The sequence below is a fragment of the Salvelinus fontinalis genome, chromosome 28 (assembly GCF_029448725.1).
Source record: "Salvelinus fontinalis isolate EN_2023a chromosome 28, ASM2944872v1, whole genome shotgun sequence".
In the NCBI taxonomy this organism is placed as follows: Eukaryota; Metazoa; Chordata; class Actinopteri; order Salmoniformes; family Salmonidae; genus Salvelinus; species Salvelinus fontinalis.
In genome coordinates this window covers 35268376-35290458 of record NC_074692.1, presented here as the reverse complement: position 1 = coordinate 35290458, position 22083 = coordinate 35268376, and the positions used below count along the sequence as shown (strand labels likewise).

The 22083-nt window shown below is 47.6% G+C and overlaps 1 protein-coding gene across 2 annotated transcripts in view; it reads right to left on the bottom strand.

Annotated features, from left to right (window-relative positions):
* LOC129826640 (tight junction protein ZO-2-like) overlaps positions 1 to 22083 on the bottom strand; it is a 255547-nt gene that overhangs the window by 233121 nt on the left and 343 nt on the right. The window contains exon 1 of one of the 2 annotated variants that reach the window (XM_055887585.1): positions 21870 to 21970. The exons of the other annotated variant lie outside the window; for it this stretch is intronic. The gene's annotated coding sequence lies outside the window, so the exon portion shown is untranslated. Of the gene's footprint in view, positions 1 to 21869; positions 21971 to 22083 lie in introns of those variants that run through there. 2 annotated transcript variants of the gene reach the window in all.

Below are 22083 nucleotides of genomic sequence, written 5' to 3'. Positions count from 1 at the left end.
TGTCTTGATTGTAGATGTTCTATTTGGTTATCCTGTCTTGATTGTAGAAGTTCTATTTGGTTATCCTGTCTTGATTGTAGAAGTTCTATTTGGTTATCCCATCTTGATTGTAGAAGTTATATTTGGTTATTCTGTCTTGATTGTAGAAGTTCTATTTGGTTATCCCATCTTGATTGTAGACGTTCTATTTGGTTATCCTGTCTTGATTGTAGAAGTTCTATTTGGTTATCCCGTCTTGATTGTAGAAGTTAGATTTGGTTATCCCATCTTGATTGTAGACGTTCTATTTGGTTATCCTGTCTTGATTGTAGAAGTTAGATTTGGTTATCCCGTCTTGATTGTAGAAGTTCTATTTGGTTATCCTGTCTTGATTGTAGACGTTCTATTTGGTTATCCTGTCTTGATTGTAGACGTTCTATTTGGTTATCCTGTCTTGATTGTAGAAGTTAGATTTGGTTATCCCGTCTTGATTGTAGATGTTCTAGTTGGTTATCCTGTCTTGATTGTAGACGTTCTATTTGGTTATCCCGTCTTGATTGTAGATGTTCTATTTGGTTATCCCGTCTTGATTGTAGAAGTTCTATTTGGTTATCCTGTCTTGATTGTAGAAGTTCTATTTGGTTATCCCATCTTGATTGTAGACGTTCTATTTGGTTATCCTGTCTTGATTGTAGAAGTTAGATTTGGTTATCCCGTCTTGATTGTAGAAGTTAGATTTGGTTATCCCATCTTGATTGTAGACGTTCTATTTGGTTATCCTGTCTTGATTGTAGAAGTTAGATTTGGTTATCCCGTCTTGATTGTAGAAGTTCTATTTGGTTATCCTGTCTTGATTGTAGACGTTCTATTTGGTTATCCTGTCTTGATTGTAGACGTTCTATTTGGTTATCCTGTCTTGATTGTAGAAGTTCTATTTGGTTATCCCGTCTTGATTGTAGAAGTTAGATTTGGTTATTCTGTCTTGATTGTAGAAGTTAGATTTGGTTATCCCGTCTTGATTGTAGATGTTCTAGTTGGTTATCCCGTCTTGATTGTAGAAGTTAGATTTGGTTATCCTGTCTTGATTGTAGAAGTTCTATTTGGTTATCCCGTCTTGATTGTAGAAGTTAGATTTGGTTATCCCATCTTGATTGTAGACGTTCTATTTGGTTATCCCGTCTTGATTGTAGAAGTTCTATTTGGTTATCCCGTCTTGATTGTAGACGTTCTATTTGGTTATCCTGTCTTGATTGTAGAAGTTCTATTTGGTTATCCCGTCTTGATTGTAGACGTTCTATTTGGTTATCCCGTCTTGATTGTAGAAGTTCTATTTGGTTATTCTGTCTTGATTGTAGACGTTCTATTTGGTTATCCTGTCTTGATTGTAGATGTTCTATTTGGTTATCCTGTCTTGATTGTAGACGTTCTATTTTGCGATCTCACAAAATGAAAGCGATCTCTTTGAAGAGACGTTTAGTCAGTGAATCAGGTCGTCTCCATGGTAACCAAATACTCTCTCATGCCTTCAAACTACCGTAAAACCACTTAAGTATGCCCTTACCGAAGGAAATATTTGAGGGGCTCTACACAGCGCCCCTAAACAATTCCCTCAGGTAAGGGAAAATTATTCCTTAAGGGAAACCTTTAAAGGATACACTTAAGATGTTTTATACAACCGGGCCCAGGTGATTGAATTGAAGGTCGCGACACCAGGCTGTCACGTTCCTGACCTATTTATGTTAGTTGTTATGTGTGTTAGTTGGTCAGGACGTGAGGTTGGGTGGGCATTCTATGTTTTCTGTTTCTGTGTTGGTTTTGGGTTGCCTGGTATGGCTCTTAATTAGAGGCAGGTGTTTGGCGTTCCTCTAATTAAGAGTCATATTTAGGTAGGCGTTGTCACAGTGTTCGTTGTGGGTGATTGTCTCCTGTGTCTGTGTTATGTCTTACACCATACGGGATTGTTTTGGTTGTTCGTTTCGATGTAGTATGTTTCCTGTCCGTAAGTGTTACGTGTTAGTTATGTAAGTTTATGTTCAGGTTTCGTCTACGTCGTTTTCTTGTTTTTGTATTTTTGAAAGTGTTTTGTTTTTTCGTGTTGCCATCAGCGTTATAAATAAAAAGATGGCTTATTTCCCTCAAGCTGCATTTTGGTCTGAAGATCCTTCTCTCCTCACCTCGTCCGAGGATGAGGAGAGAGACAGCCGTAACAGAATCACCCACCACGCTAAGACCAAGCGGCAAGGGAAAAATAAACGGAGTAAGGGACAGGAGAAGAAGGAGTAATGGACATGGGACGATTTATTGGATGGAAAAGGTGTCTACACATGGGAGGAGATCCTGGCTGGTAGAGATCGCCTCCCATGGGAACAGCTGGAGGCACTGAGGAGAGCAGAGGCTACCGGAGAGAGGAACCGGAGCTATGAGGGAACGCGTCTGGCACGGAAGCCCAAAAAGCCCGTAAGTAACTCCCAAAAATTTCTTGGGAGGGGGCTAGGAGGTAGTGGGCCAAGGGCAGGTAGGAGACCTGCGCCCACTTCCCAGGCTTACCGTGGAGAGCGGGAGTACGGGCAGGCGCCGTGTTACGCAGTAGAGCGCACGGTGTCTCCTGTACGAGTGCATAGCCCAGTGCGGGTTATTCCACCTCCCCGCACTAGTAGGGCTAGATTGGGTATTGAGCCAGGTGTCATGAGGCCGGCTCAACGCGTCTGGTCTCCAGTGCGTCTCCTCGGGCCGGCATACATGGCACCTGCCTTACGCATGGTTTCCCCGGTTTGCCTACATAGCCCGGTGCGGGTTATTCCACCTCCCCGCACTGGTCGGGCAACCGGGAGCATTCAACCAGGTAAGGTTGGGCAGGCTCAATGCTCAAGAGTGCCAGTACGCCTCCACGGTCCGGTATTTCCGGCGCCACCTCCCCGCCCCAGCCTAGTACCTACAGTGTCTACACTACGCACTAGGCTACCAGTGCGTATCCTGAGCCCTGTTCCTCCTCCACGCACTCTCCCTGTAGTGCGTGTATCTAGCCCGGTGCCTCCAGTTCCGGCACCACGCACTAAGCTACCTGTGCGTCTCCAGAGCCCTGAACACACTGTATATTCTCCCCCTACTAATCCTGATGTGCTTGTCCTCAGCCCGGTGTCACCAGTGCCGGTACCTCGCATCAGGGATAGAGTAGGCTTTGAGAAGGCAGTGTGCCCTGTTCCTGCTTCCCGCACTAGTAGGAAGGTGCTTATCCTTAGCACGGTGCTTCCAGTTCCGGCACCACGCACCAGGTCTACAGTGCGCCGTATCCGGCCAGAGCCATCCGTCTCCCCAGCGCCATCTGAGCCATCCGTCTCCCCAGCGCCATCTGAGCCATCCGTCTCCCCAGCGCCATCTGAGCCATCCGTCTCCCCAGCGCCATCTGAGCCATCCGTCTTCCCAGCGCCGTCTGAGCCATCCGTCTGCCATGAGCCTGCAAAGCCGCCCGTCTGCCATGAGCCTGCAAAGCCGCCCGTCTGCCATGAGCCTACAGAGCCGTCCGCCAGACAGGAGCCGCTAGAGCCGTCCGCCAGACAGGAGCCGCCAGAGCCGTCCGCCAGACAGGATCCGCCAGAGCCGCCAGCCAGACAGGATCTGCCAGAGCCGCCCGCCAGACAGGATCTGCCAGAGCCGCCAACCAGACAGGATCTGCCAGAGCCGCCAACCAGACAGGATCTGCCAGAGCCGCCAACCAGACAGGATCTGCCAGAGCCATCAGAGAGCCATGAGCAGCCAGAGCCGTCAGAGAGCCATGAGCAGCCAGAGCCGTCAGAGAGCCATGAGCAGCCAGAGCCGTCAGAGAGCCATGAGCAGCCAGAGCCGTCAGAGAGCCATGAGCAGCCAGAGCTGTCAGAGAGCCATGAGCGTCGAGAGCCGTCAGCCTGCCATGAGCGTCGAGAGCCGTCAGCCTGCCATGAGCGTCGAGAGCCGTCAGCCTGCCATGAGCGTCGAGAGCCGTCAGCCTGCCATGAGCGTCGAGAGCCGTCAGCCTGCCATGAGCGTCGAGAGCCGTCAGCCTGCCATGAGCGTCGAGAGCCGTCAGCCTGCCATGAGCGTCGAGAGCCGTCAGCCTGCCATGAGCGTCGAGAGCCGTCAGCCTGCCATGAGCGTCGAGAGCCGTCAGCCTGCCATGAGCGTCGAGAGCCGTCAGCCAGCCATGAGCGTCGAGATTCGTCAGTCAGCCATGAGCTGCCCTTCAGCCTGAAACGGCTAGATACCCAGAACTGCCCATCAGTCCAGAGCTGTCTCTCTGTCCGGAGCTGCCTTTCAGTCCGGAGTTGCCCCTCTATCCTGATCTCCCTCTCTATCTTGATCTACCTCTATATTCTTATCTATCCCTCTGTCTTGATTTATCTCTCTGTCCCGGTGCTGTCCTTATTAGTGATGTTATTAAGAGGATTTTGTGGGAGTAAAAAGAGGGTGGACATTCTTGGAGGGAGGAAGCTAGGATGGATTATGGTGGGGTGGGGACCTCGCCCGGAGCCTGAGCCACCACCGTGGTTAGATGCCCACCCAGACCCTCCCCTAGACTTTGTGCTGGTGCGTCCGGAGTTCGCACCTTGTGGGGGGGGGTAATGTCACGTTCCTGACCTATTTATGTTAGTTGTTATGTGTGTTAGTTGGTCAGGACGTGAGGTTGGGTGGGCATTCTATGTTTTCTGTTTCTGTGTTGGTTTTGGGTTGCCTGGTATGGCTCTTAATTAGAGGCAGGTGTTTGGCGTTCCTCTAATTAAGAGTCATATTTAGGTAGGCGTTGTCACAGTGTTCGTTGTGGGTGATTGTCTCCTGTGTCTGTGTTATGTCTTACACCATACGGGATTGTTTCGGTTGTTCGTTTCGATGTAGTATGTTTCCTGTCCGTAAGTGTTACGTGTTAGTTATGTAAGTTTATGTTCAGGTTTCGTCTACGTCGTTTTCTTGTTTTTGTATTTTTGAAAGTGTTTTGTTTTTTCGTGTTGCCATCAGCGTTATAAATAAAAAGATGGCTTATTTCCCTCAAGCTGCATTTTGGTCTGAAGATCCTTCTCTCCTCACCTCGTCCGAGGATGAGGAGAGAGACAGCCGTAACAGAATCACCCACCACGCTAAGACCAAGCGGCAAGGGAAAAATAAACGGAGTAAGGGACAGGAGAAGAAGGAGCAATGGACATGGGACGATTTATTGGATGGAAAAGGTGTCTACACATGGGAGGAGATCCTGGCTGGTAGAGATCGCCTCCCATGGGAACAGCTGGAGGCACTGAGGAGAGCAGAGGCTACCGGAGAGAGGAACCGGAGCTATGAGGGAACGCGTCTGGCACGGAAGCCCAAAAAGCCCGTAAGTAACTCCCAAAAATTTCTTGGGAGGGGGCTAGGAGGTAGTGGGCCAAGGGCAGGTAGGAGACCTGCGCCCACTTCCCAGGCTTACCGTGGAGAGCGGGAGTACGGGCAGGCGCCGTGTTACGCAGTAGAGCGCACGGTGTCTCCTGTACGAGTGCATAGCCCAGTGCGGGTTATTCCACCTCCCCGCACTGGTAGGGCTAGATTGGGTATTGAGCCAGGTGTCATGAGGCCGGCTCAACGCGTCTGGTCTCCAGTGCGTCTCCTCGGGCCGGCATACATGGCACCTGCCTTACGCATGGTTTCCCCGGTTCGCCTACATAGCCCGGTGCGGGTTATTCCACCTCCCCGCACTGGTCGGGCAACCGGGAGCATTCAACCAGGTAAGGTTGGGCAGGCTCAATGCTCAAGAGTGCCAGTACGCCTCCACGGTCCGGTATTTCCGGCGCCACCTCCCCGCCCCAGCCTAGTACCTACAGTGTCTACACTACGCACTAGGCTACCAGTGCGTATCCTGAGCCCTGTTCCTCCTCCACGCACTCTCCCTGTAGTGCGTGTATCTAGCCCGGTGCCTCCAGTTCCGGCACCACGCACTAAGCTACCTGTGCGTCTCCAGAGCCCTGAACACACTGTATATTCTCCCCCTACTAATCCTGATGTGCTTGTCCTCAGCCCGGTGTCACCAGTGCCGGTACCTCGCATCAGGGATAGAGTAGGCTTTGAGAAGGCAGTGTGCCCTGTTCCTGCTTCCCGCACTAGTAGGAAGGTGCTTATCCTTAGCACGGTGCTTCCAGTTCCGGCACCACGCACCAGGTCTACAGTGCGCCGTATCCGGCCAGAGCCATCCGTCTCCCCAGCGCCATCTGAGCCATCCGTCTCCCCAGCGCCATCTGAGCCATCCGTCTCCCCAGCGCCATCTGAGCCATCCGTCTCCCCAGCGCCATCTGAGCCATCCGTCTTCCCAGCGCCGTCTGAGCCATCCGTCTGCCATGAGCCTGCAAAGCCGCCCGTCTGCCATGAGCCTGCAAAGCCGTCCGTCTGCCATGAGCCTACAGAGCCGTCCGCCAGACAGGAGCCGCTAGAGCCGTCCGCCAGACAGGAGCCGCCAGAGCCGTCCGCCAGACAGGATCCGCCAGAGCCGCCAGCCAGACAGGATCTGCCAGAGCCGCCCGCCAGACAGGATCTGCCAGAGCCGCCAACCAGACAGGATCTGCCAGAGCCGCCAACCAGACAGGATCTGCCAGAGCCGCCAACCAGACAGGATCTGCCAGAGCCATCAGAGAGCCATGAGCAGCCAGAGCCGTCAGAGAGCCATGAGCAGCCAGAGCCGTCAGAGAGCCATGAGCAGCCAGAGCCGTCAGAGAGCCATGAGCAGCCAGAGCCGTCAGAGAGCCATGAGCAGCCAGAGCCGTCAGAGAGCCATGAGCAGCCAGAGCTGTCAGAGAGCCATGAGCGTCGAGAGCCGTCAGCCTGCCATGAGCGTCGAGAGCCGTCAGCCTGCCATGAGCGTCGAGAGCCGTCAGCCTGCCATGAGCGTCGAGAGCCGTCAGCCTGCCATGAGCGTCGAGAGCCGTCAGCCTGCCATGAGCGTCGAGAGCCGTCAGCCTGCCATGAGCGTCGAGAGCCGTCAGCCTGCCATGAGCGTCGAGAGCCGTCAGCCTGCCATGAGCGTCGAGAGCCGTCAGCCTGCCATGAGCGTCGAGAGCCGTCAGCCTGCCATGAGCGTCGAGAGCCGTCAGCCAGCCATGAGCGTCGAGATTCGTCAGTCAGCCATGAGCTGCCCTTCAGCCTGAAACGGCTAGATACCCAGAACTGCCCATCAGTCCAGAGCTGTCTCTCTGTCCGGAGCTGCCTTTCAGTCCGGAGTTGCCCCTCTATCCTGATCTCCCTCTCTATCTTGATCTACCTCTATATTCTTATCTATCCCTCTGTCTTGATTTATCTCTCTGTCCCGGTGCTGTCCTTATTAGTGATGTTATTAAGAGGATTTTGTGGGAGTAAAAAGAGGGTGGACATTCTTGGAGGGAGGAAGCTAGGATGGATTATGGTGGGGTGGGGACCTCGCCCGGAGCCTGAGCCACCACCGTGGTTAGATGCCCACCCAGACCCTCCCCTAGACTTTGTGCTGGTGCGTCCGGAGTTCGCACCTTGTGGGGGGGGTAATGTCACGTTCCTGACCTATTTATGTTAGTTGTTATGTGTGTTAGTTGGTCAGGACGTGAGGTTGGGTGGGCATTCTATGTTTTCTGTTTCTGTGTTGGTTTTGGGTTGCCTGGTATGGCTCTTAATTAGAGGCAGGTGTTTGGCGTTCCTCTAATTAAGAGTCATATTTAGGTAGGCGTTGTCACAGTGTTCGTTGTGGGTGATTGTCTCCTGTGTCTGTGTTATGTCTTACACCATACGGGATTGTTTCGGTTGTTCGTTTCGATGTAGTATGTTTCCTGTCCGTAAGTGTTACGTGTTAGTTATGTAAGTTTATGTTCAGGTTTCGTCTACGTCGTTTTCTTGTTTTTGTATTTTTGAAAGTGTTTTGTTTTTTCGTGTTGCCATCAGCGTTATAAATAAAAAGATGGCTTATTTCCCTCAAGCTGCATTTTGGTCTGAAGATCCTTCTCTCCTCACCTCGTCCGAGGATGAGGAGAGAGACAGCCGTAACACAGGCGACCGTTCTAGAATGTCACGGAACTTTTCATCAAACAGCCTGATCAGCAGAACCAGATCCATCAAACAGGCATGGACATGGCTATACCATAAATACACACATCAGCAGCATGCATAGCTGAGCAGGCCAGCGATGAAAATGTCTGTTAGGACAGCAGGTCAGGAGCTCACTGGGTTGGTGGTTATATATTACACTGGACAGCTACTGCTGAGTAGAAAGACAGGATAGGATATCTACACTCTTAGAAAAGAAGGTCCCACTTGGAATCATAAAGGGTTTTATTCAATTGTCCCCATAGGACAACCCTCTGAAAATAACGTTTTGGTTCCAAGTGGAACCTTCAAACTAATATAAGGTTCTATGTGGAACCCTTATACCACTAAAAGGTTCTAAGTAGAACCTTTATCACCATCAAAGCATTCTACCTGGAACCAAAAAGTGTTCTACCTGGAACCAGAAAGGGCTCTACCTGGAATGGAACCAAAAAGGTCTCTCCTATGAGGACAAATGAATAACCTTTTTTTCTAAGCGTGTACACTATATAGTATACAGAAGAAACATTACGCTGTTCTGGAATAAATTGCGGAACAACATTCTATTCGATTTTTTTTTTAATAACAAATTGAATCCCAAATGATATTGAAATAACGTCACTTTTTATTTGAGATTGTATAACTAGAAAACTGCTTTCAAAGATAAATTGGTTGACATATTATAGTGTCTTTCATTTCCTTGTTACACAGATCAATAATATACATTTTGAAGATGCCGATATAGTTCCCCAAGCTCATACCTTAAATCAGCATTTGTAATTGCTCATGTTGCAGCCTGGACTCTCCTATTTTCTCCTTTGATCAATCAGTTTATATCCATCTCTCGTGTTAAATTACTAAATGAGAGAGGTTCTACTGTGGGGCTTCGGGGACCATCAATACTCAACCGACACAGTATCATTTACCTCTAGTGTGTCTCGCAGCCAAGTAAGTAAAAAAACACACAGACACACACACACTCACACACAGACACACACACACACACACACACACACACACACACACACACACACACACACACACACACACACACACACACACACACACACACACACACACACACACACACAGCACCTCCCCTACTTAATGCATCAACACGCAGTGTACTGCGGCAGGCACCTGCTTGCTATGCCCTGCCCCGACTCTGGGCTTGTGTTGGCTGTCCTCTTGTCTTGACTATGGCAGAGGGGAGGAGTGGGAGAGAGGAGGGTAGGAGAGGATAGGGAGGAGGGGAGGAGAGGGAGAGAGGAGGGGAGGGAGAGGATAGGGAGGAGGGGATGAGAGGGAGAGAGGAGGGGAGGAGAGGATAGGGAGGAGGGGAGGAGAGGATAGGGAGGAGGGGAGGAGAGGATGTGGGGGTGGGAGAGGGAGAGAAGAGGGGAGGAGAGGGAGGGGGGAGGAGAGGATAGGGGGAGGGGAGGAGAGGGAGAGAGGAGGGGAGGAGAGAGGAGGGGATAGGGAGGAGGGGAGGAAAGGATAGGGAGGAGGGGAGGAGAGGATAGGGAGGAGGGGAGGAGAGGATAGGGAGGAGGGGAGGAGAGGATACGGAGGAGGAGGGGTTAACTGCACCGTCAGATCAGATCAGATCACCTCTCTCTCTCTCTCTCTCTCTCTCTCTCTCTCTCTCTCCCTCTCAGCGTGCCCCCCCAACTGCCCCCCTCCCTTTGCCTCCCCCTCTCTCTGCCCCCATCTCTCTGTTCCCCCCTATCTCTCTCTGTCCTCCCCTCTCTCTCTGTTCCTCCCTTCTGCACACTTCCTCTTTATGTCTCTCATTTCCTTTCCAACTCCACCTCCATCCAGCTCTCCCCCTCTCTCCTCTCTCTCCCCCTCTCTCTTATCTCTCACTCCCTCTCCTCTCTCTCTTTCCCTCTCCAGATGAGAAGTCATGTCTTACTTCAGTCTATGTCACTTAGTGAGCTTATCTCTCTCTCTCTGTCCCTCTCCTTGTCTGGCTGGCATAGATAATGTCCTGCTCCCTGACACAGTTAGAGGTGATACCTCATTCACATGCTGTCTCTGTCTGTGTGGGATAAAAAAGACACTGTATCTCCGTGTGTATCTCTCCTTCGCTCTTCTCTAAATCCCTCTCTTCCTCCCTCCATCTCTCACCATTTTTCTACCACTGCCTCTGCTCTCTCTCCCCTATCCATCTCTCTCTCTGTCTCTCTCTCTCTCTCTGATGTTTCACTCTACATTCATCTCTCTGTGGTAATATTCACAGTAACGCTGACTTTTGAATAAATGGTCTCTGTCGGGCGTGTGCATGAGATGGGTATTTGTTCACTACATTTATGTGTGTGTGTGTGTGTGTCTCTGAAGATAAAGCTCACCACATCACACACACCAACACACACTCTGTCCCCGAGCCTCATAAATAAGTAAGCCTGTCCTCTGACACTGCAAACTGCAGTGTGTGTGTGTGTGTGTCACGATGTGTCAGATGCCTGGTGTCCAGTGAGCCAGTGTAAACGCTGCCCCAGGGCTAACACAGCTCTGGTCTTGTGACAGCACAGCTGTTTTCATTAGGCTGGCCCAGGACACACACGCCATCTCCATCTCTCACTCACTCACTCACTCACTCACTCACTCACTCACTCACTCACTCACACACTCACACACTCACACACTCACACTCTGCTATGAAAAGCCAAGGCTTCCATAGTGTCACCACTGACCCTGAGGTTGTGTACAGTAAAATAAGAAGAACCCATTAGGAACTCAGAGGTCAGTTACCGGGAGGGCGTAGAGAGGTCAGAGGTCAGTTACCGGGCAGCCTAGAGAGAAAGGACTAGCACAGACAGAGATCTCAATCTCACATCGCATTCTGTGGGAAACAGACAATAATGTTCATAAACACGTAATTGGCAATTACTTAACTCAATTTTATTTTACAGTAAAGATGTCATTATTTTATGTAATTCTATCTTTTCAGATCCAACTACTGACTGATGAGCAACAAATAACAGATGTGAAAATTAATCACTAAATATCCAATTGACCCTTCCTATATTATCTCCCATCAGCCTGAGAATCACCATGGTGTACCCAGGGGACCTAACCTTATCCATGGGACCCTAACCCTGGGGATCTAACCCTGGGAACCTAACCCTGGGGACCTAACCCTGGGGGACCTAACCCTGGGGACCTAACCCTAACCCTGGGGACTGGGGACCCCAACCCTGGGGACCTAACCCTAACCCTGGGGACCCTAACCCTAACCCTGGGGACCTAACCATGGGGACCCTAACCCCAGGGACCTAAGGCTGTGGACACCATCAGGTCCACAGCAGGTCCAGGTTGCTCCACAGAAGGCATCAGCCTAGAGGTCATCGACCAACACATTATTCTGAAGGACATTGACCAAACAACACCAAAGCGGCCAAATCAGTGAATATATAATTGATTACTGACATGCTGTCCATATAGTATGAGTCATAGAAATAGAACAGAGAGTAATACGGGTCAGATGACTTGGCATGGTTATATAAACATACAGCGCATTGGGAAAGTATTCCGACCCGTTGACTTTTTTCCACATTTAGATGCTACAGTCTTACTCTAAAATGTATCAAATATCCCCCCCCCCCCCCCCCCCCTCATCAATCTACACACAATACCCCTGTCATGACCTGCACTCCTGGATGGAGTTCCAAGGTGCCGGCTAACCAAATGTTTCAAGACCCCTCTCTCCTGGGGAAGTTGGCCAGTTTTATGACGGTCGCAAATACCTTGCAGGAACTTTATGGCCGTGCAGTATTGAGGTGAAAGAACCCTTTTGTTACAAGGAGATTCTTCTTCTTCTTCTTCTTGTTCTTCTTCTTCCAACATCCAAAAGCGGATAATTAAAAAACATTTCTAACACAAAGAATGTGGGAAATGGTCACAGGCTCCAAATGGCTAGAAACAAAGACCTTTCTTCTGAAACTCGCCAGTCTATTCTTGTTCTGAGAAATATTCCATGTGAGAAATTGCCAAGAAACTGAAGATCACCTACAACGCGGTGTACTACTCCCTTCACATAACAGCGCAAACTGGCTCTAACCAGAATAGAAAGAGGAGTTGGAGTCAACTGAGCAAGAGGACAAGTACATTAGAGCGTCTAGTTTGAGAAACAGACACCTCATAAGTCCTCAACTGGCAGCTTCATTAAATAGTACCGCAAAACACGAGTCTCAACGTCAACAGTGAAGAGCCAACTCCGGGATGCTGGCCTTCTAGGCAGTGAATAGCATTCTCACATACACTACTGTTCAAAAGTTTGGGGTCACTTAGAAATGGTCTTGATCCTTACACAGGTGCACCTTGTGCTGGGGACAATAAATCGGCACTAAAATATGCAGTTTTGTCTCACAACACAATGCTACAGATGTCTCAAAATTTCTGCACAAACTATCATAAACCGTCTCAGGGAAGGTAATCTGCGTGCTCGTCGTCCTCACCAGGGTCTTGGCCTGACTGCAGTTTGGCGTTGTAACTGACTTCAGTGGTCAAATGTTCACCTTCGATGGCCACTGGCACGCTGGAGAAGTGTGCTCTTCACAGATAAATCCCGGTTTCAACTGTATCGGGCAGATGGCAGACAACGTGTATGGCATCGTGTGGGCGAGCGGTTTGCTGATGTCAACGTTCTAAACAGAGTGCCCCATGGTGGCGGTGGGGTTATGGTACGGGCAGGCATAAGCTACGGACAACGAACACAATTGCATTTTATTGATGGCATTTTTAATGCACAGAGATACCGTGACGGGATCCTGAGGCCCATTGTCGTGCCATTCATCTGCCGCCATCACCTCATGTTTCAGCAAGATAATGCACAACCTCATGTCACAAGGATCTGTACACAATTCCCGGAAGCTGAAAATGTCCCAGTTCTTCCATGGCCTGCATACTCAGATACTGACCGGTTTTCTGATCCACGCCCGTCCCGTTTTTTTTTAAGGTGTCTGTCCATATATGAACTGTAACTCTGTCAAATCGTAGAAATTGTTGCATGTTGCATTTATATTTTTGTTCAGCGTAGATTGTTTTGATGAGTCAGGGAATCATGTGCATTATTATATAGTGTCATAGCTTCGTCATACCTCTGTCTTTTACAACTGGGCATGAACATAGAACAATTGAAGTGAGAACAGACATTCCATTCTAGTCATATTCTTAGTACTAAGTTATGTACTCATAACGCAGTATTACTAGCAAGCATAGGTGTACTATAGCGATACAGATAGTATCAGTATCTGTAGGCTACTGTGTGTGAAGTGTTTTTCACAAAGCTGCTATCATTTTCTCCTGTCTCTGAGCTCAACCTCAGAATCTAAACGCTAAAGTGTGATCCCATGTCCGACGGGAGTATTAGCCATGCCAGCTTCAATCCATAAATCCTCATTCAGTCGCCGCATAAACCGATCAATATATTCAATCAGCTGATCAATCATAACGATTTCAGATTCAGTGGTCAGAAGTAAGAGAGACAGAGAGAAGTTACGTCATGCCAATAAAGCAAATTGAATTGAATTGAATTGAATTGAGAAGGAGAGAGAGAGAGAGAGGGAGAGAGAGACAGAGTGTGAGAGAGACAGAGAGAGAGAGAGACAGAGCATGTGAGAGAGAGAGAGAGAGAGAGAGAGAGAGAGAGAGAGAGAGAGACAGAGCGTGTGAGAGAGACAGTGAGAGAGAGAGAAGCGTGTGAGAGAGAGCGAGACAGAGGGACGGAGAATGTGAGAGAGACAGTGAGAGAGAGAGACAGAGAGAGAGAGAGAGAGAGAAAGAGAGAGAGAGAGAGAGAGAGAGAGAGAGAGAGAGAGAGAGAGAGAGAGAGAGAGAGAGAGAGAGAGAGAGAGAGGGACTGAGAAAGAGCGAGAGAGAGAGAAAGAGGAAGATGATAGAGAAAGAGAGAGAGAGAGAGAGAGAGGGCGAGAGAGAGCGTGAGTATGAGAGAGAGAGAGAGAGAGAAGGACGGAGCCAGAGTGTAAGAGAGGGAGAGAGAGGGAGAGAGAGGGACCGAGAAAGAGTCAAAGAGAGAGACCGACAGAGAGAGAGACAGACAGAAATGGTGAGAAAAAGAGAAAAAGAGAGAGAGAGATGGAGAGAGCGAGAGACAGAGACAGAGAGACATTCCCAAGCCAAGCAGTGTAACATTCTCTAACAGGCCAACCTTGTACTAACACGTCTTTGGGTTCCCTGTTTGTTTTTGCTGGGGTATGACAGTTTGTTCCAGTCCTGTTTTACATGTTTGTCCACTCCGTGCTTTTCTTGTACTCCCCCTTACTGGTGCAAAGTGTGTAATGTGTTAGTAGAAAACCTCTATGATTGATGGCGTATTATTAATACTGTGTGTTCTATTACCCTCACAATCATTTTTCAAAAACAAACCAACATGACTTTCATGTCACCAAAGATCTTATCATACTTGCTTTTTCACCCACATTCAAGAGGATCAAATGTTTATCGAATAAAAATAAAGATTTATTTAGAACAAAAACGTATTTTCCCCAATAAGATCTTCTTTCCTTGGATTGGGTAAAATGGGAAAATCACAATGCTACAATATTCCAGTGTAGGGCGCATTTACAGAATGCGATTTTCAGCGGATTAAAACATTAATTACTGAGTAATTTAGATGAATTATCCTTATCTGCATAACGAGTACAAACATCTGCTAACAGTAGTGACTGTCTGCAAAAAGTGGATCAGATTAGGGTGAGTGGGAATTCAATGTACTGCAGTAGTGTCCTGATACAGTAGTCTGATACAGTAGTCTGATACAGTAGCCTGATACAGTAGTCATCTGATACAGTAGTCTCTTGATACAGTAGTCTGATACAGTAGTCTCCTAATACAGTAGTCTGATATAGTAGTCTGATACAGTAGTCTGATACAGTAGTCATCTGATACAGTAGTCTCTTGATACAGTAGTCTCTTGATACAGTAGTCTGATACAGTAGTCTCCTGATACAGTAGTCTGATACAGTGGTCTCCTGATACAGTAGTCTGATATAGTAGTCTGATACAGTAGTCTGATACAGTAGTCATCTGATACAGTAGTCTCTTGATACAGTAGTCTCTTGATACAGTAGTCTGATACAGTAGTCTCCTGATACAGTAGTCTGATACAGTAGTCTCCTGATACAGTAGTCTGATATAGTAGTCTGATACAGCAGTCTGATACAGTAGTCTGATACAGTAGCCTGATACAGTAGTCATCTGATACAGTAGTCTCTTGATACAGTAGTCTGATACAGTAGTCTCCTAATACAGTAGTCTGATATAGTAGTCTGATACAGTAGTCTGATACAGTAGTCATCTGATACAGTAGTCTCTTGATACAGTAGTCTCTTGATACAGTAGTCTGATACAGTAGTCTCCTGATACAGTAGTCTGATACAGTAGTCTCCTGATACAGTAGTCTCCTGATACAGTAGTCTCCTGAAAGAGTAGTCTGATACAGTAGTCTGATACAGTAGTCTGCTGATAGAGTAGTCTGATACAGTAGTCTCCTGATAGAGTAGTCTGATACAGTAGTCCGATTCAGTAGCCTCCTGATACAGTAGTCTCCTGATACAGTATTCTTCTGATACAGTAATCTCCTGATACAGTAGTCTCCTGATACAGTAGTCTGATACAGTAGTCTGATACAGTAGTCTCCTGATACAGTAGTCTCCTGATAGACTAGTCTGATACAGTAGTCCGATACAGTAGCCTCCTGATACAGTAGTCTCCTGATAGAGTAGTCTGATACAGTAGTCTGATACAGTAGTCCGATACAATATTCTCCTGATAGAGTAGTCTGCTGATACAGTAGTCTCCTGATAGAGTAGTCTGCTGATACAGTAGTCTCCTGATAGAGTAGTCTGATACAGTAGTCTCCTGATATAGTAGTCTTCCGATACAATAGTCTGATACAGTAGTCTGATACAGAAGTCTGATACAGTAGTCTGATACAGAAGTCTGATACAGTAGTCTGCTGATACAATAGTCTGATACAGTAGTCTGATACAGTAGTCCCCTAATACAGTAGTCTGATACAATAATCTGATACAGTAGTCCCCTAATACAGTAGTCTGATATAGTAGTCTGATACAGTAGTCTCTTGATACAGTAGTCTCTTGATACAGTAGTCCCCTAATACAGTAGTCTGATACAGTAGTCTCCTAATACAGTAGTCTGATACAGTAGTCTGACACAATAATCTCCTGATACAGTAGCCTCCTGATACAGTATCCCCCTGATACAGTAGTCTCCTAACACAGTAGTATGATACAGTAGTATGATATAGTAGTCTGATACAGTAGTCTCCTGATACAGTAGTCTGATACAGTAGTCTCCTGATACAGTATCCCCCTGATACAGTAGTCTCCTAAAACAGTAGTATGATACAGTAGTCTCCTGATACAGTATCCCCCTGATACAGTAGTCTCCTAACACAGTAGTATGATACAGTAGTATGATATAGTAGTCTGATACAGTAGTCTCCTGATACAGTAGTCTGATACAGTAGTCTCCTGATACAGTATCCCCCTGATACAGTAGTCTCCTAACACAGTAGTATGATACAGTAGTCTCCTGATACAGTATCCCCCTGATACAGTAGTCTCCTAACACAGTAGTATGATACAGTAGTCTCCTGATACAGTATCCCCCTGATACAGTAGTCTCCTAACACAGTAGTATGATACAGTAGTATGATATAGTAGTATGATACAGTAGTATGATATAGTAGTCTGATACAGTAGTCTCCTGATACAGTAGTCTCCTGATACAGCAGTCTGAAATAGTAGTCTGATACAATAATCTCCTGATACAGTAGCCTCCTGATACAGTAGCCCCCTGATACAGTAGCCTCCAAAACAGAGTAGTCTGATACAGTAGTCTGATACAGTAGTCTCCTGATAGAGTAGTTGAGCTGATAGAGTAGTCTGATATAGTAGTCTGATACAGTAGTCTCCTGATACAGTAGTCTGATACAGTAGTCTCCTGATACAGTAGTCTTCTGATACAGTAGTATTTCGATACAGTAGTATTCTGATACAGTAGTCTCCTGATACAGTAATCTGCATGCCCTTATGACTGTAGACCACCTTCCTTTTATCTATACTTCATCAATGCAACCTCATACAGTTGTCTTCTGATACAGTTGTCTCCTGATACAGTAGTCTCCTGATACAGTAGTCTGATACAACATTCAGTTTCTTCAATTCCTCCAGAAGGAAAAAGTAGTCTGATACAGTAGTCTGATGTAGTAGTCTGATGATACAGTAGTCTGATACAGTAGTCTCCTGAAACTGCAGTCTGATACAGTAGTCTCCTGATACAGTAGTCTGATACAGTAGTCTCCTGATACAGTAGTCTCCTGATACAGTAGTCTCCTGATAGAGTAGTCTGATACAGTAGTCTGATACAGTAGTCTGCTGATAGAGTAGTCTGATACAGTAGTCTCCTGATAGAGTAGTCTGATACAGTAGTCCGATACAGTAGCCTCCTGATACAGTAGTCTCCTGATACAGTAGTCTTCTGATACAGTAGTCTCCTGATACAGTAGTCTCCTGATACAGTAGTCTCCTGATACAGTAGTCTCCTGATAGAGTAGTCTGATACAGTAGTCCGATACAGTAGTCTGATTCAGTAGCCTCCTGATACAGTAATCTGATACAGTAATCTCCAAATACAGTAGCTTCCTGATACAGTAGTTTGATACAGTAGTCTGCTGATACAGTAGTCTCCTGATACAGTAATCTGAAATGCCCTTATCATGACTGTAGACACCTTCCTTTTATCTATACTTTCATCAATGCAACCTCATACGGTTGTCTCCTGATACAGTAGTCTGATACAACATACAGTTTCTTCAACTCATTCCAGAAGGAAAAGGGTCAAGTTTTCTTCTCCAACTGCCGAGGAATTTAATCTTTGGAGATGACAGGAAGGGTTAGCGATGGCACAGGGCTGGAGAAAATGGAGACAAATTGCTTCATTCGCCGGGAATTGAACAGATTCATTTCTCATCTTTGACAGTGACACTAATGCATTCTTGTCTTCAAAGGGCTGAGTAAATGTTGATTTTCTCTCTCTCCATTATCCCTTTAGATTCTATCTGAGAGAGAGAGAGAGAGAGAGAGAGAGAGAGAGAGAGAGAGAGAGAGAGAGAGAGAGCGTGCGTGCGTGCGTGCGTGTGTGTGTGTGAGAGAGAAAGAAAGAAAGAGACAGGGAGAGAGAGCGAGAGAGAGGCAATGTTAACATATGTTTTCCATGCCAATAAAGCCCCTTGAATTGAATTGAATTGAGAGAGAGAGGCAGAGTGTGTGAGAGAGAGAGTGTGAGAGAGAAAGATAGAGAGAAAGAGAGAATTCCACAAAGCTGTGAACGATCTGAGAGAAAAGACAAGAAGAGCCTTCTACGCCGTCAAAAGGAACATAAAATTCAACATCCCAATTAGGATCTGGCTAAAAATACTTGAATCAGTTACAGAACCCACTGCCCTTTATGGTTCTGAGGTCTGGGGTCCGCTCACCAACCAATAATTCACAAAATGGGACAAACACCATTTGAGAATTCTGCAAAAACATCCTCTGTGTGGGTTTGATCCAAGGCTGTGTCCTTGACTCATTGTGCTCTAGTGACTCCTTGTGGCGGGCCGGGCGCCTGCAAGCTGACATCAGTCGTCAGTTGGACAGTGTTTTCTCCGACACATTGGTGCGGCTGGCTTCCGGGTTAAGCGAGCAGTGTGTCAAGAAGCAGTGCGGCTTCGACTGGGGTTATAGTGGAGCAGCAGTCTACTGGGGTTATAGTGGAGCAGCAGTCTACTGGGGTTATAGTGGAGCAGCAGTCTACTGGGGTTATAGTGGAGCAGCAGTCTACTGGGGTTATAGTGGAGCAGCAGTCTACTGGGTTATAGTGGAGCAGCAGTCTACTGGGGTTATAGTGGAGCAGCAGTCTACTGGGTTATAGTGGAGCAGCAGTCTACTGGGGTTACAGTGGAGCAGCAGTCTACTGGGGTTATAGTGGAGCGGCAGTCTACTGGGGTTATAGTGGAGCAACAGTCTACTGGGGTTATAGTGGAGCAGCAGTCTACTGGGGTCATAGTGGAGCAGCAGTCTACTGGGTTATAGTGGAGCAGCAGTCTACTGGGTTATAGTGGAGCAGCAGTATACTGGGGTTATAGTGGAGCAACAGTCTACTGGGTTATAGTGGAGCAGCAGTATACTGGGGTTATAGTGGAGCAACAGTCTACTGGGTTATAGTGGAGCAGCAGTCTACTGGGTTATAGTGGAGCAGCAGTATACTGGGGTTATAGTGGAGCAACAGTCTACTGGGTTATAGTGGAGCAGCAGTCTACTGGGTTATAGTGGAGCAACAGTCTACTGGGGTTATAGTGGAGCAGCAGTCTACTGGGGTTATAGTGGAGCAGCAGTCTACTGGGGTTATAGTGGAGCAGCAGTCTACTGGGGTTATAATGGAGCAGCAGTCTACTGGGTTATAGAGGAGCAGCAGTCTACTGGGTTATAGTGGAGCAACAGTCTACTGGGTTATAGTGGAGCAACAGTCTACTGGGTTATAGTGGAGCAGCAGTCTACTGGGTTATAGTGGAGCAGCAGTCTACTGGGTTATAGTGGAGCAGCAGTCTACTGGGTTATAGTGGAGCAGCAGTCTACTGGGGTTATAGTGGAGCAGCAGTCTACTGGGTTATAGTGGAGCAGCAGTCTACTGGGGTTATAGTGGAGCAGCAGTCTACTGGGGTTATAGTGGAGCAACAGTCTACTGGGGTTATAGTGGAGCAGCAGTCTACTGGGGTTATAGTGGAGCAGCAGTCTACTGGGGTTATAGTGGAGCAACAGTCTACTGGGGTTATAGTGGAGCAACAGTCTACTGGGGTTATAGTGGAGCAGCAGTCTACTGGGTTATAGTGGAGCAGCAGTCTACTGGGTTATAGTGGAGCAGCAGTCTACTGGGGTTATAGTGGGGCAGCAGTCTACTGGGTTATAGTGGAGCAGCAGTCTACTGGGTTATAGTGGAGCAGCAGTCTACTGGGTTATAGTGGAGCAGCAGTCTACTGGGTTATAGTGGAGCAGCAGTCTACTGGGGTTATAGTGGAGCAGCAGTCTACTGGGGTTATAGGGGAGCAGCAGTCTACTGGGTTATAATGGAGCAGCAGTCTACTGGGGTTATAGTGGAGCGGCAGTCTACTGGGTTATAGTGGAGCAGCAGTCTACTGGGGTTATAGTGGAGCAGCAGTCTACTGGGGTTATAGTGGAGCAACAGTATACTGGGGTTATAGTGGAGCAGCAGTCTACTGGGTTATAGTGGAGCAGCAGTCTACTGGGTTATAGTGGAGCAGCAGTCTACTGGGGTTATAGGGGAGCAGCAGTCTACTGGGTTATATTGGAGCAGCAGTCTACTGGGGTTATAGTGGAGCGGCAGTCTACTGGGGTTATAGTGGAGCAGCAGTCTACTGGGGTTATAGTGGAGCAGCAGTCTACTGGGTTATAGTGGAGCAGCAGTCTACTGGGTTATAGTGGAGCAGCAGTCTACTGGGGTTATAGTGGAGCAGCAGTCTACTGGGGTTATAGTGGAGCAGCAGTCTACTGGGGTTATAGTGGAGCAGCAGTCTACTGGGGTTATAGTGGAGCAGCAGTCTACTGGGTTATAGTGGAGCAGCAGTCTACTGGGGTTATAGTGGAGCAACAGTCTACTGGGTTATAGTGGAGCAGCAGTATACTGGGGTCATAGTGGAGCAGCAGTCTACTGGGGTTATAGTGGAGCAGCAGTCTACTGGGTTATAGTGGAGCATCAGTCTACTGGGGTTATAGTGGAGCAACAGTCTACTGGGTTATAGAGGGAGCAGTCTACTGGGGTTATAGTGGAGCAACAGTCTACTGGGGTTATAGTGGAGCAGCAGTCTACTGGGGTTATAGTGGAGCAGCAGTCTACTGGGGTTATAGTGGAGCAGCAGTCTACTGGGTTATAGTGGAGCAGCAGTCTACTGGGTTATAGTGGAGCAGCAGTCTACTGGGGTTATAGTGGAGCAGCAGTCTACTGGGTTATAGTGGAGCAGCAGTCTACTGGGGTTATAGTGGAGCAACAGTCTACTGGGGTTATAGTGGAGTAGCAGTCTACTTGGTCATAGTGGAGCAGCAGTCTACTGGGTTATAGTGGAGCAGCAGTCTACTGGGTTATAGTGGAGCAGCAGTCTACTGGGGTTATAGTGGAGCAGCAGTCTACTGGGATTATAGTGGAGCAGCAGTCTACTGGGGTTATAGTGGAGCAACAGTCTACTGGGTTATAGTGGAGCAGCAGTATACTGGGGTCATAGTGGAGCAGCAGTCTACTGGGTTATAGTGGAGCAGCAGTCTACTGGGTTATAGTGGAGCAGCAGTCTACTGGGTTATAGAGGGAGCAACAGTCTACTGGGTTATAGAGGAGCAGCAGTCTACTGGGTTATAGTGGAGCAGCAGTCTACTGGGTTATAGAGGGAGCAGCAGTCTACTGGGTTATAGTGGAGCAGCAGTCTACTGGGTTATAGAGGGAGCAGCTGAGTCCGTTGTACAACTCTCACTGGGCTACTTGTTGAGATGTAGGCTGCTATAAAGGTGAATACTCTATAACATGTACTGGTGGGAAAGATACCTGACCAAATACTCAAAACTATAAAACAACTACAATATAGATAAGCCTATATCATAATGTACCACCTACACAAACTCACAACAAACCACTGCACAGATTCCAGTCTACTTGCTACTTGAGATGTCAATAGAAATGACACAAAGGATATACATAAAGCAGCACACTAATGTACTTTTATACTCAACTATCAAATATTGTTGAAGGGTAACTTTATTTACCTTGTAGGATGTTAGTCTCCTCTTTTCTGTAACAAATATCCTCAGTAGGATATCAGCGGGTTGATAAACTAAACAACAGGAAACAGGACGTCTTGTATGTACACACGAGATATGCAGGCGTCAAACAGGTACATATGGGCGTGTCTGGGTTGGCAACAAACAGGTGAGCACACGCCCGCACTACAGTACTTTGTAGATTTTTCGCGCCTAGGAA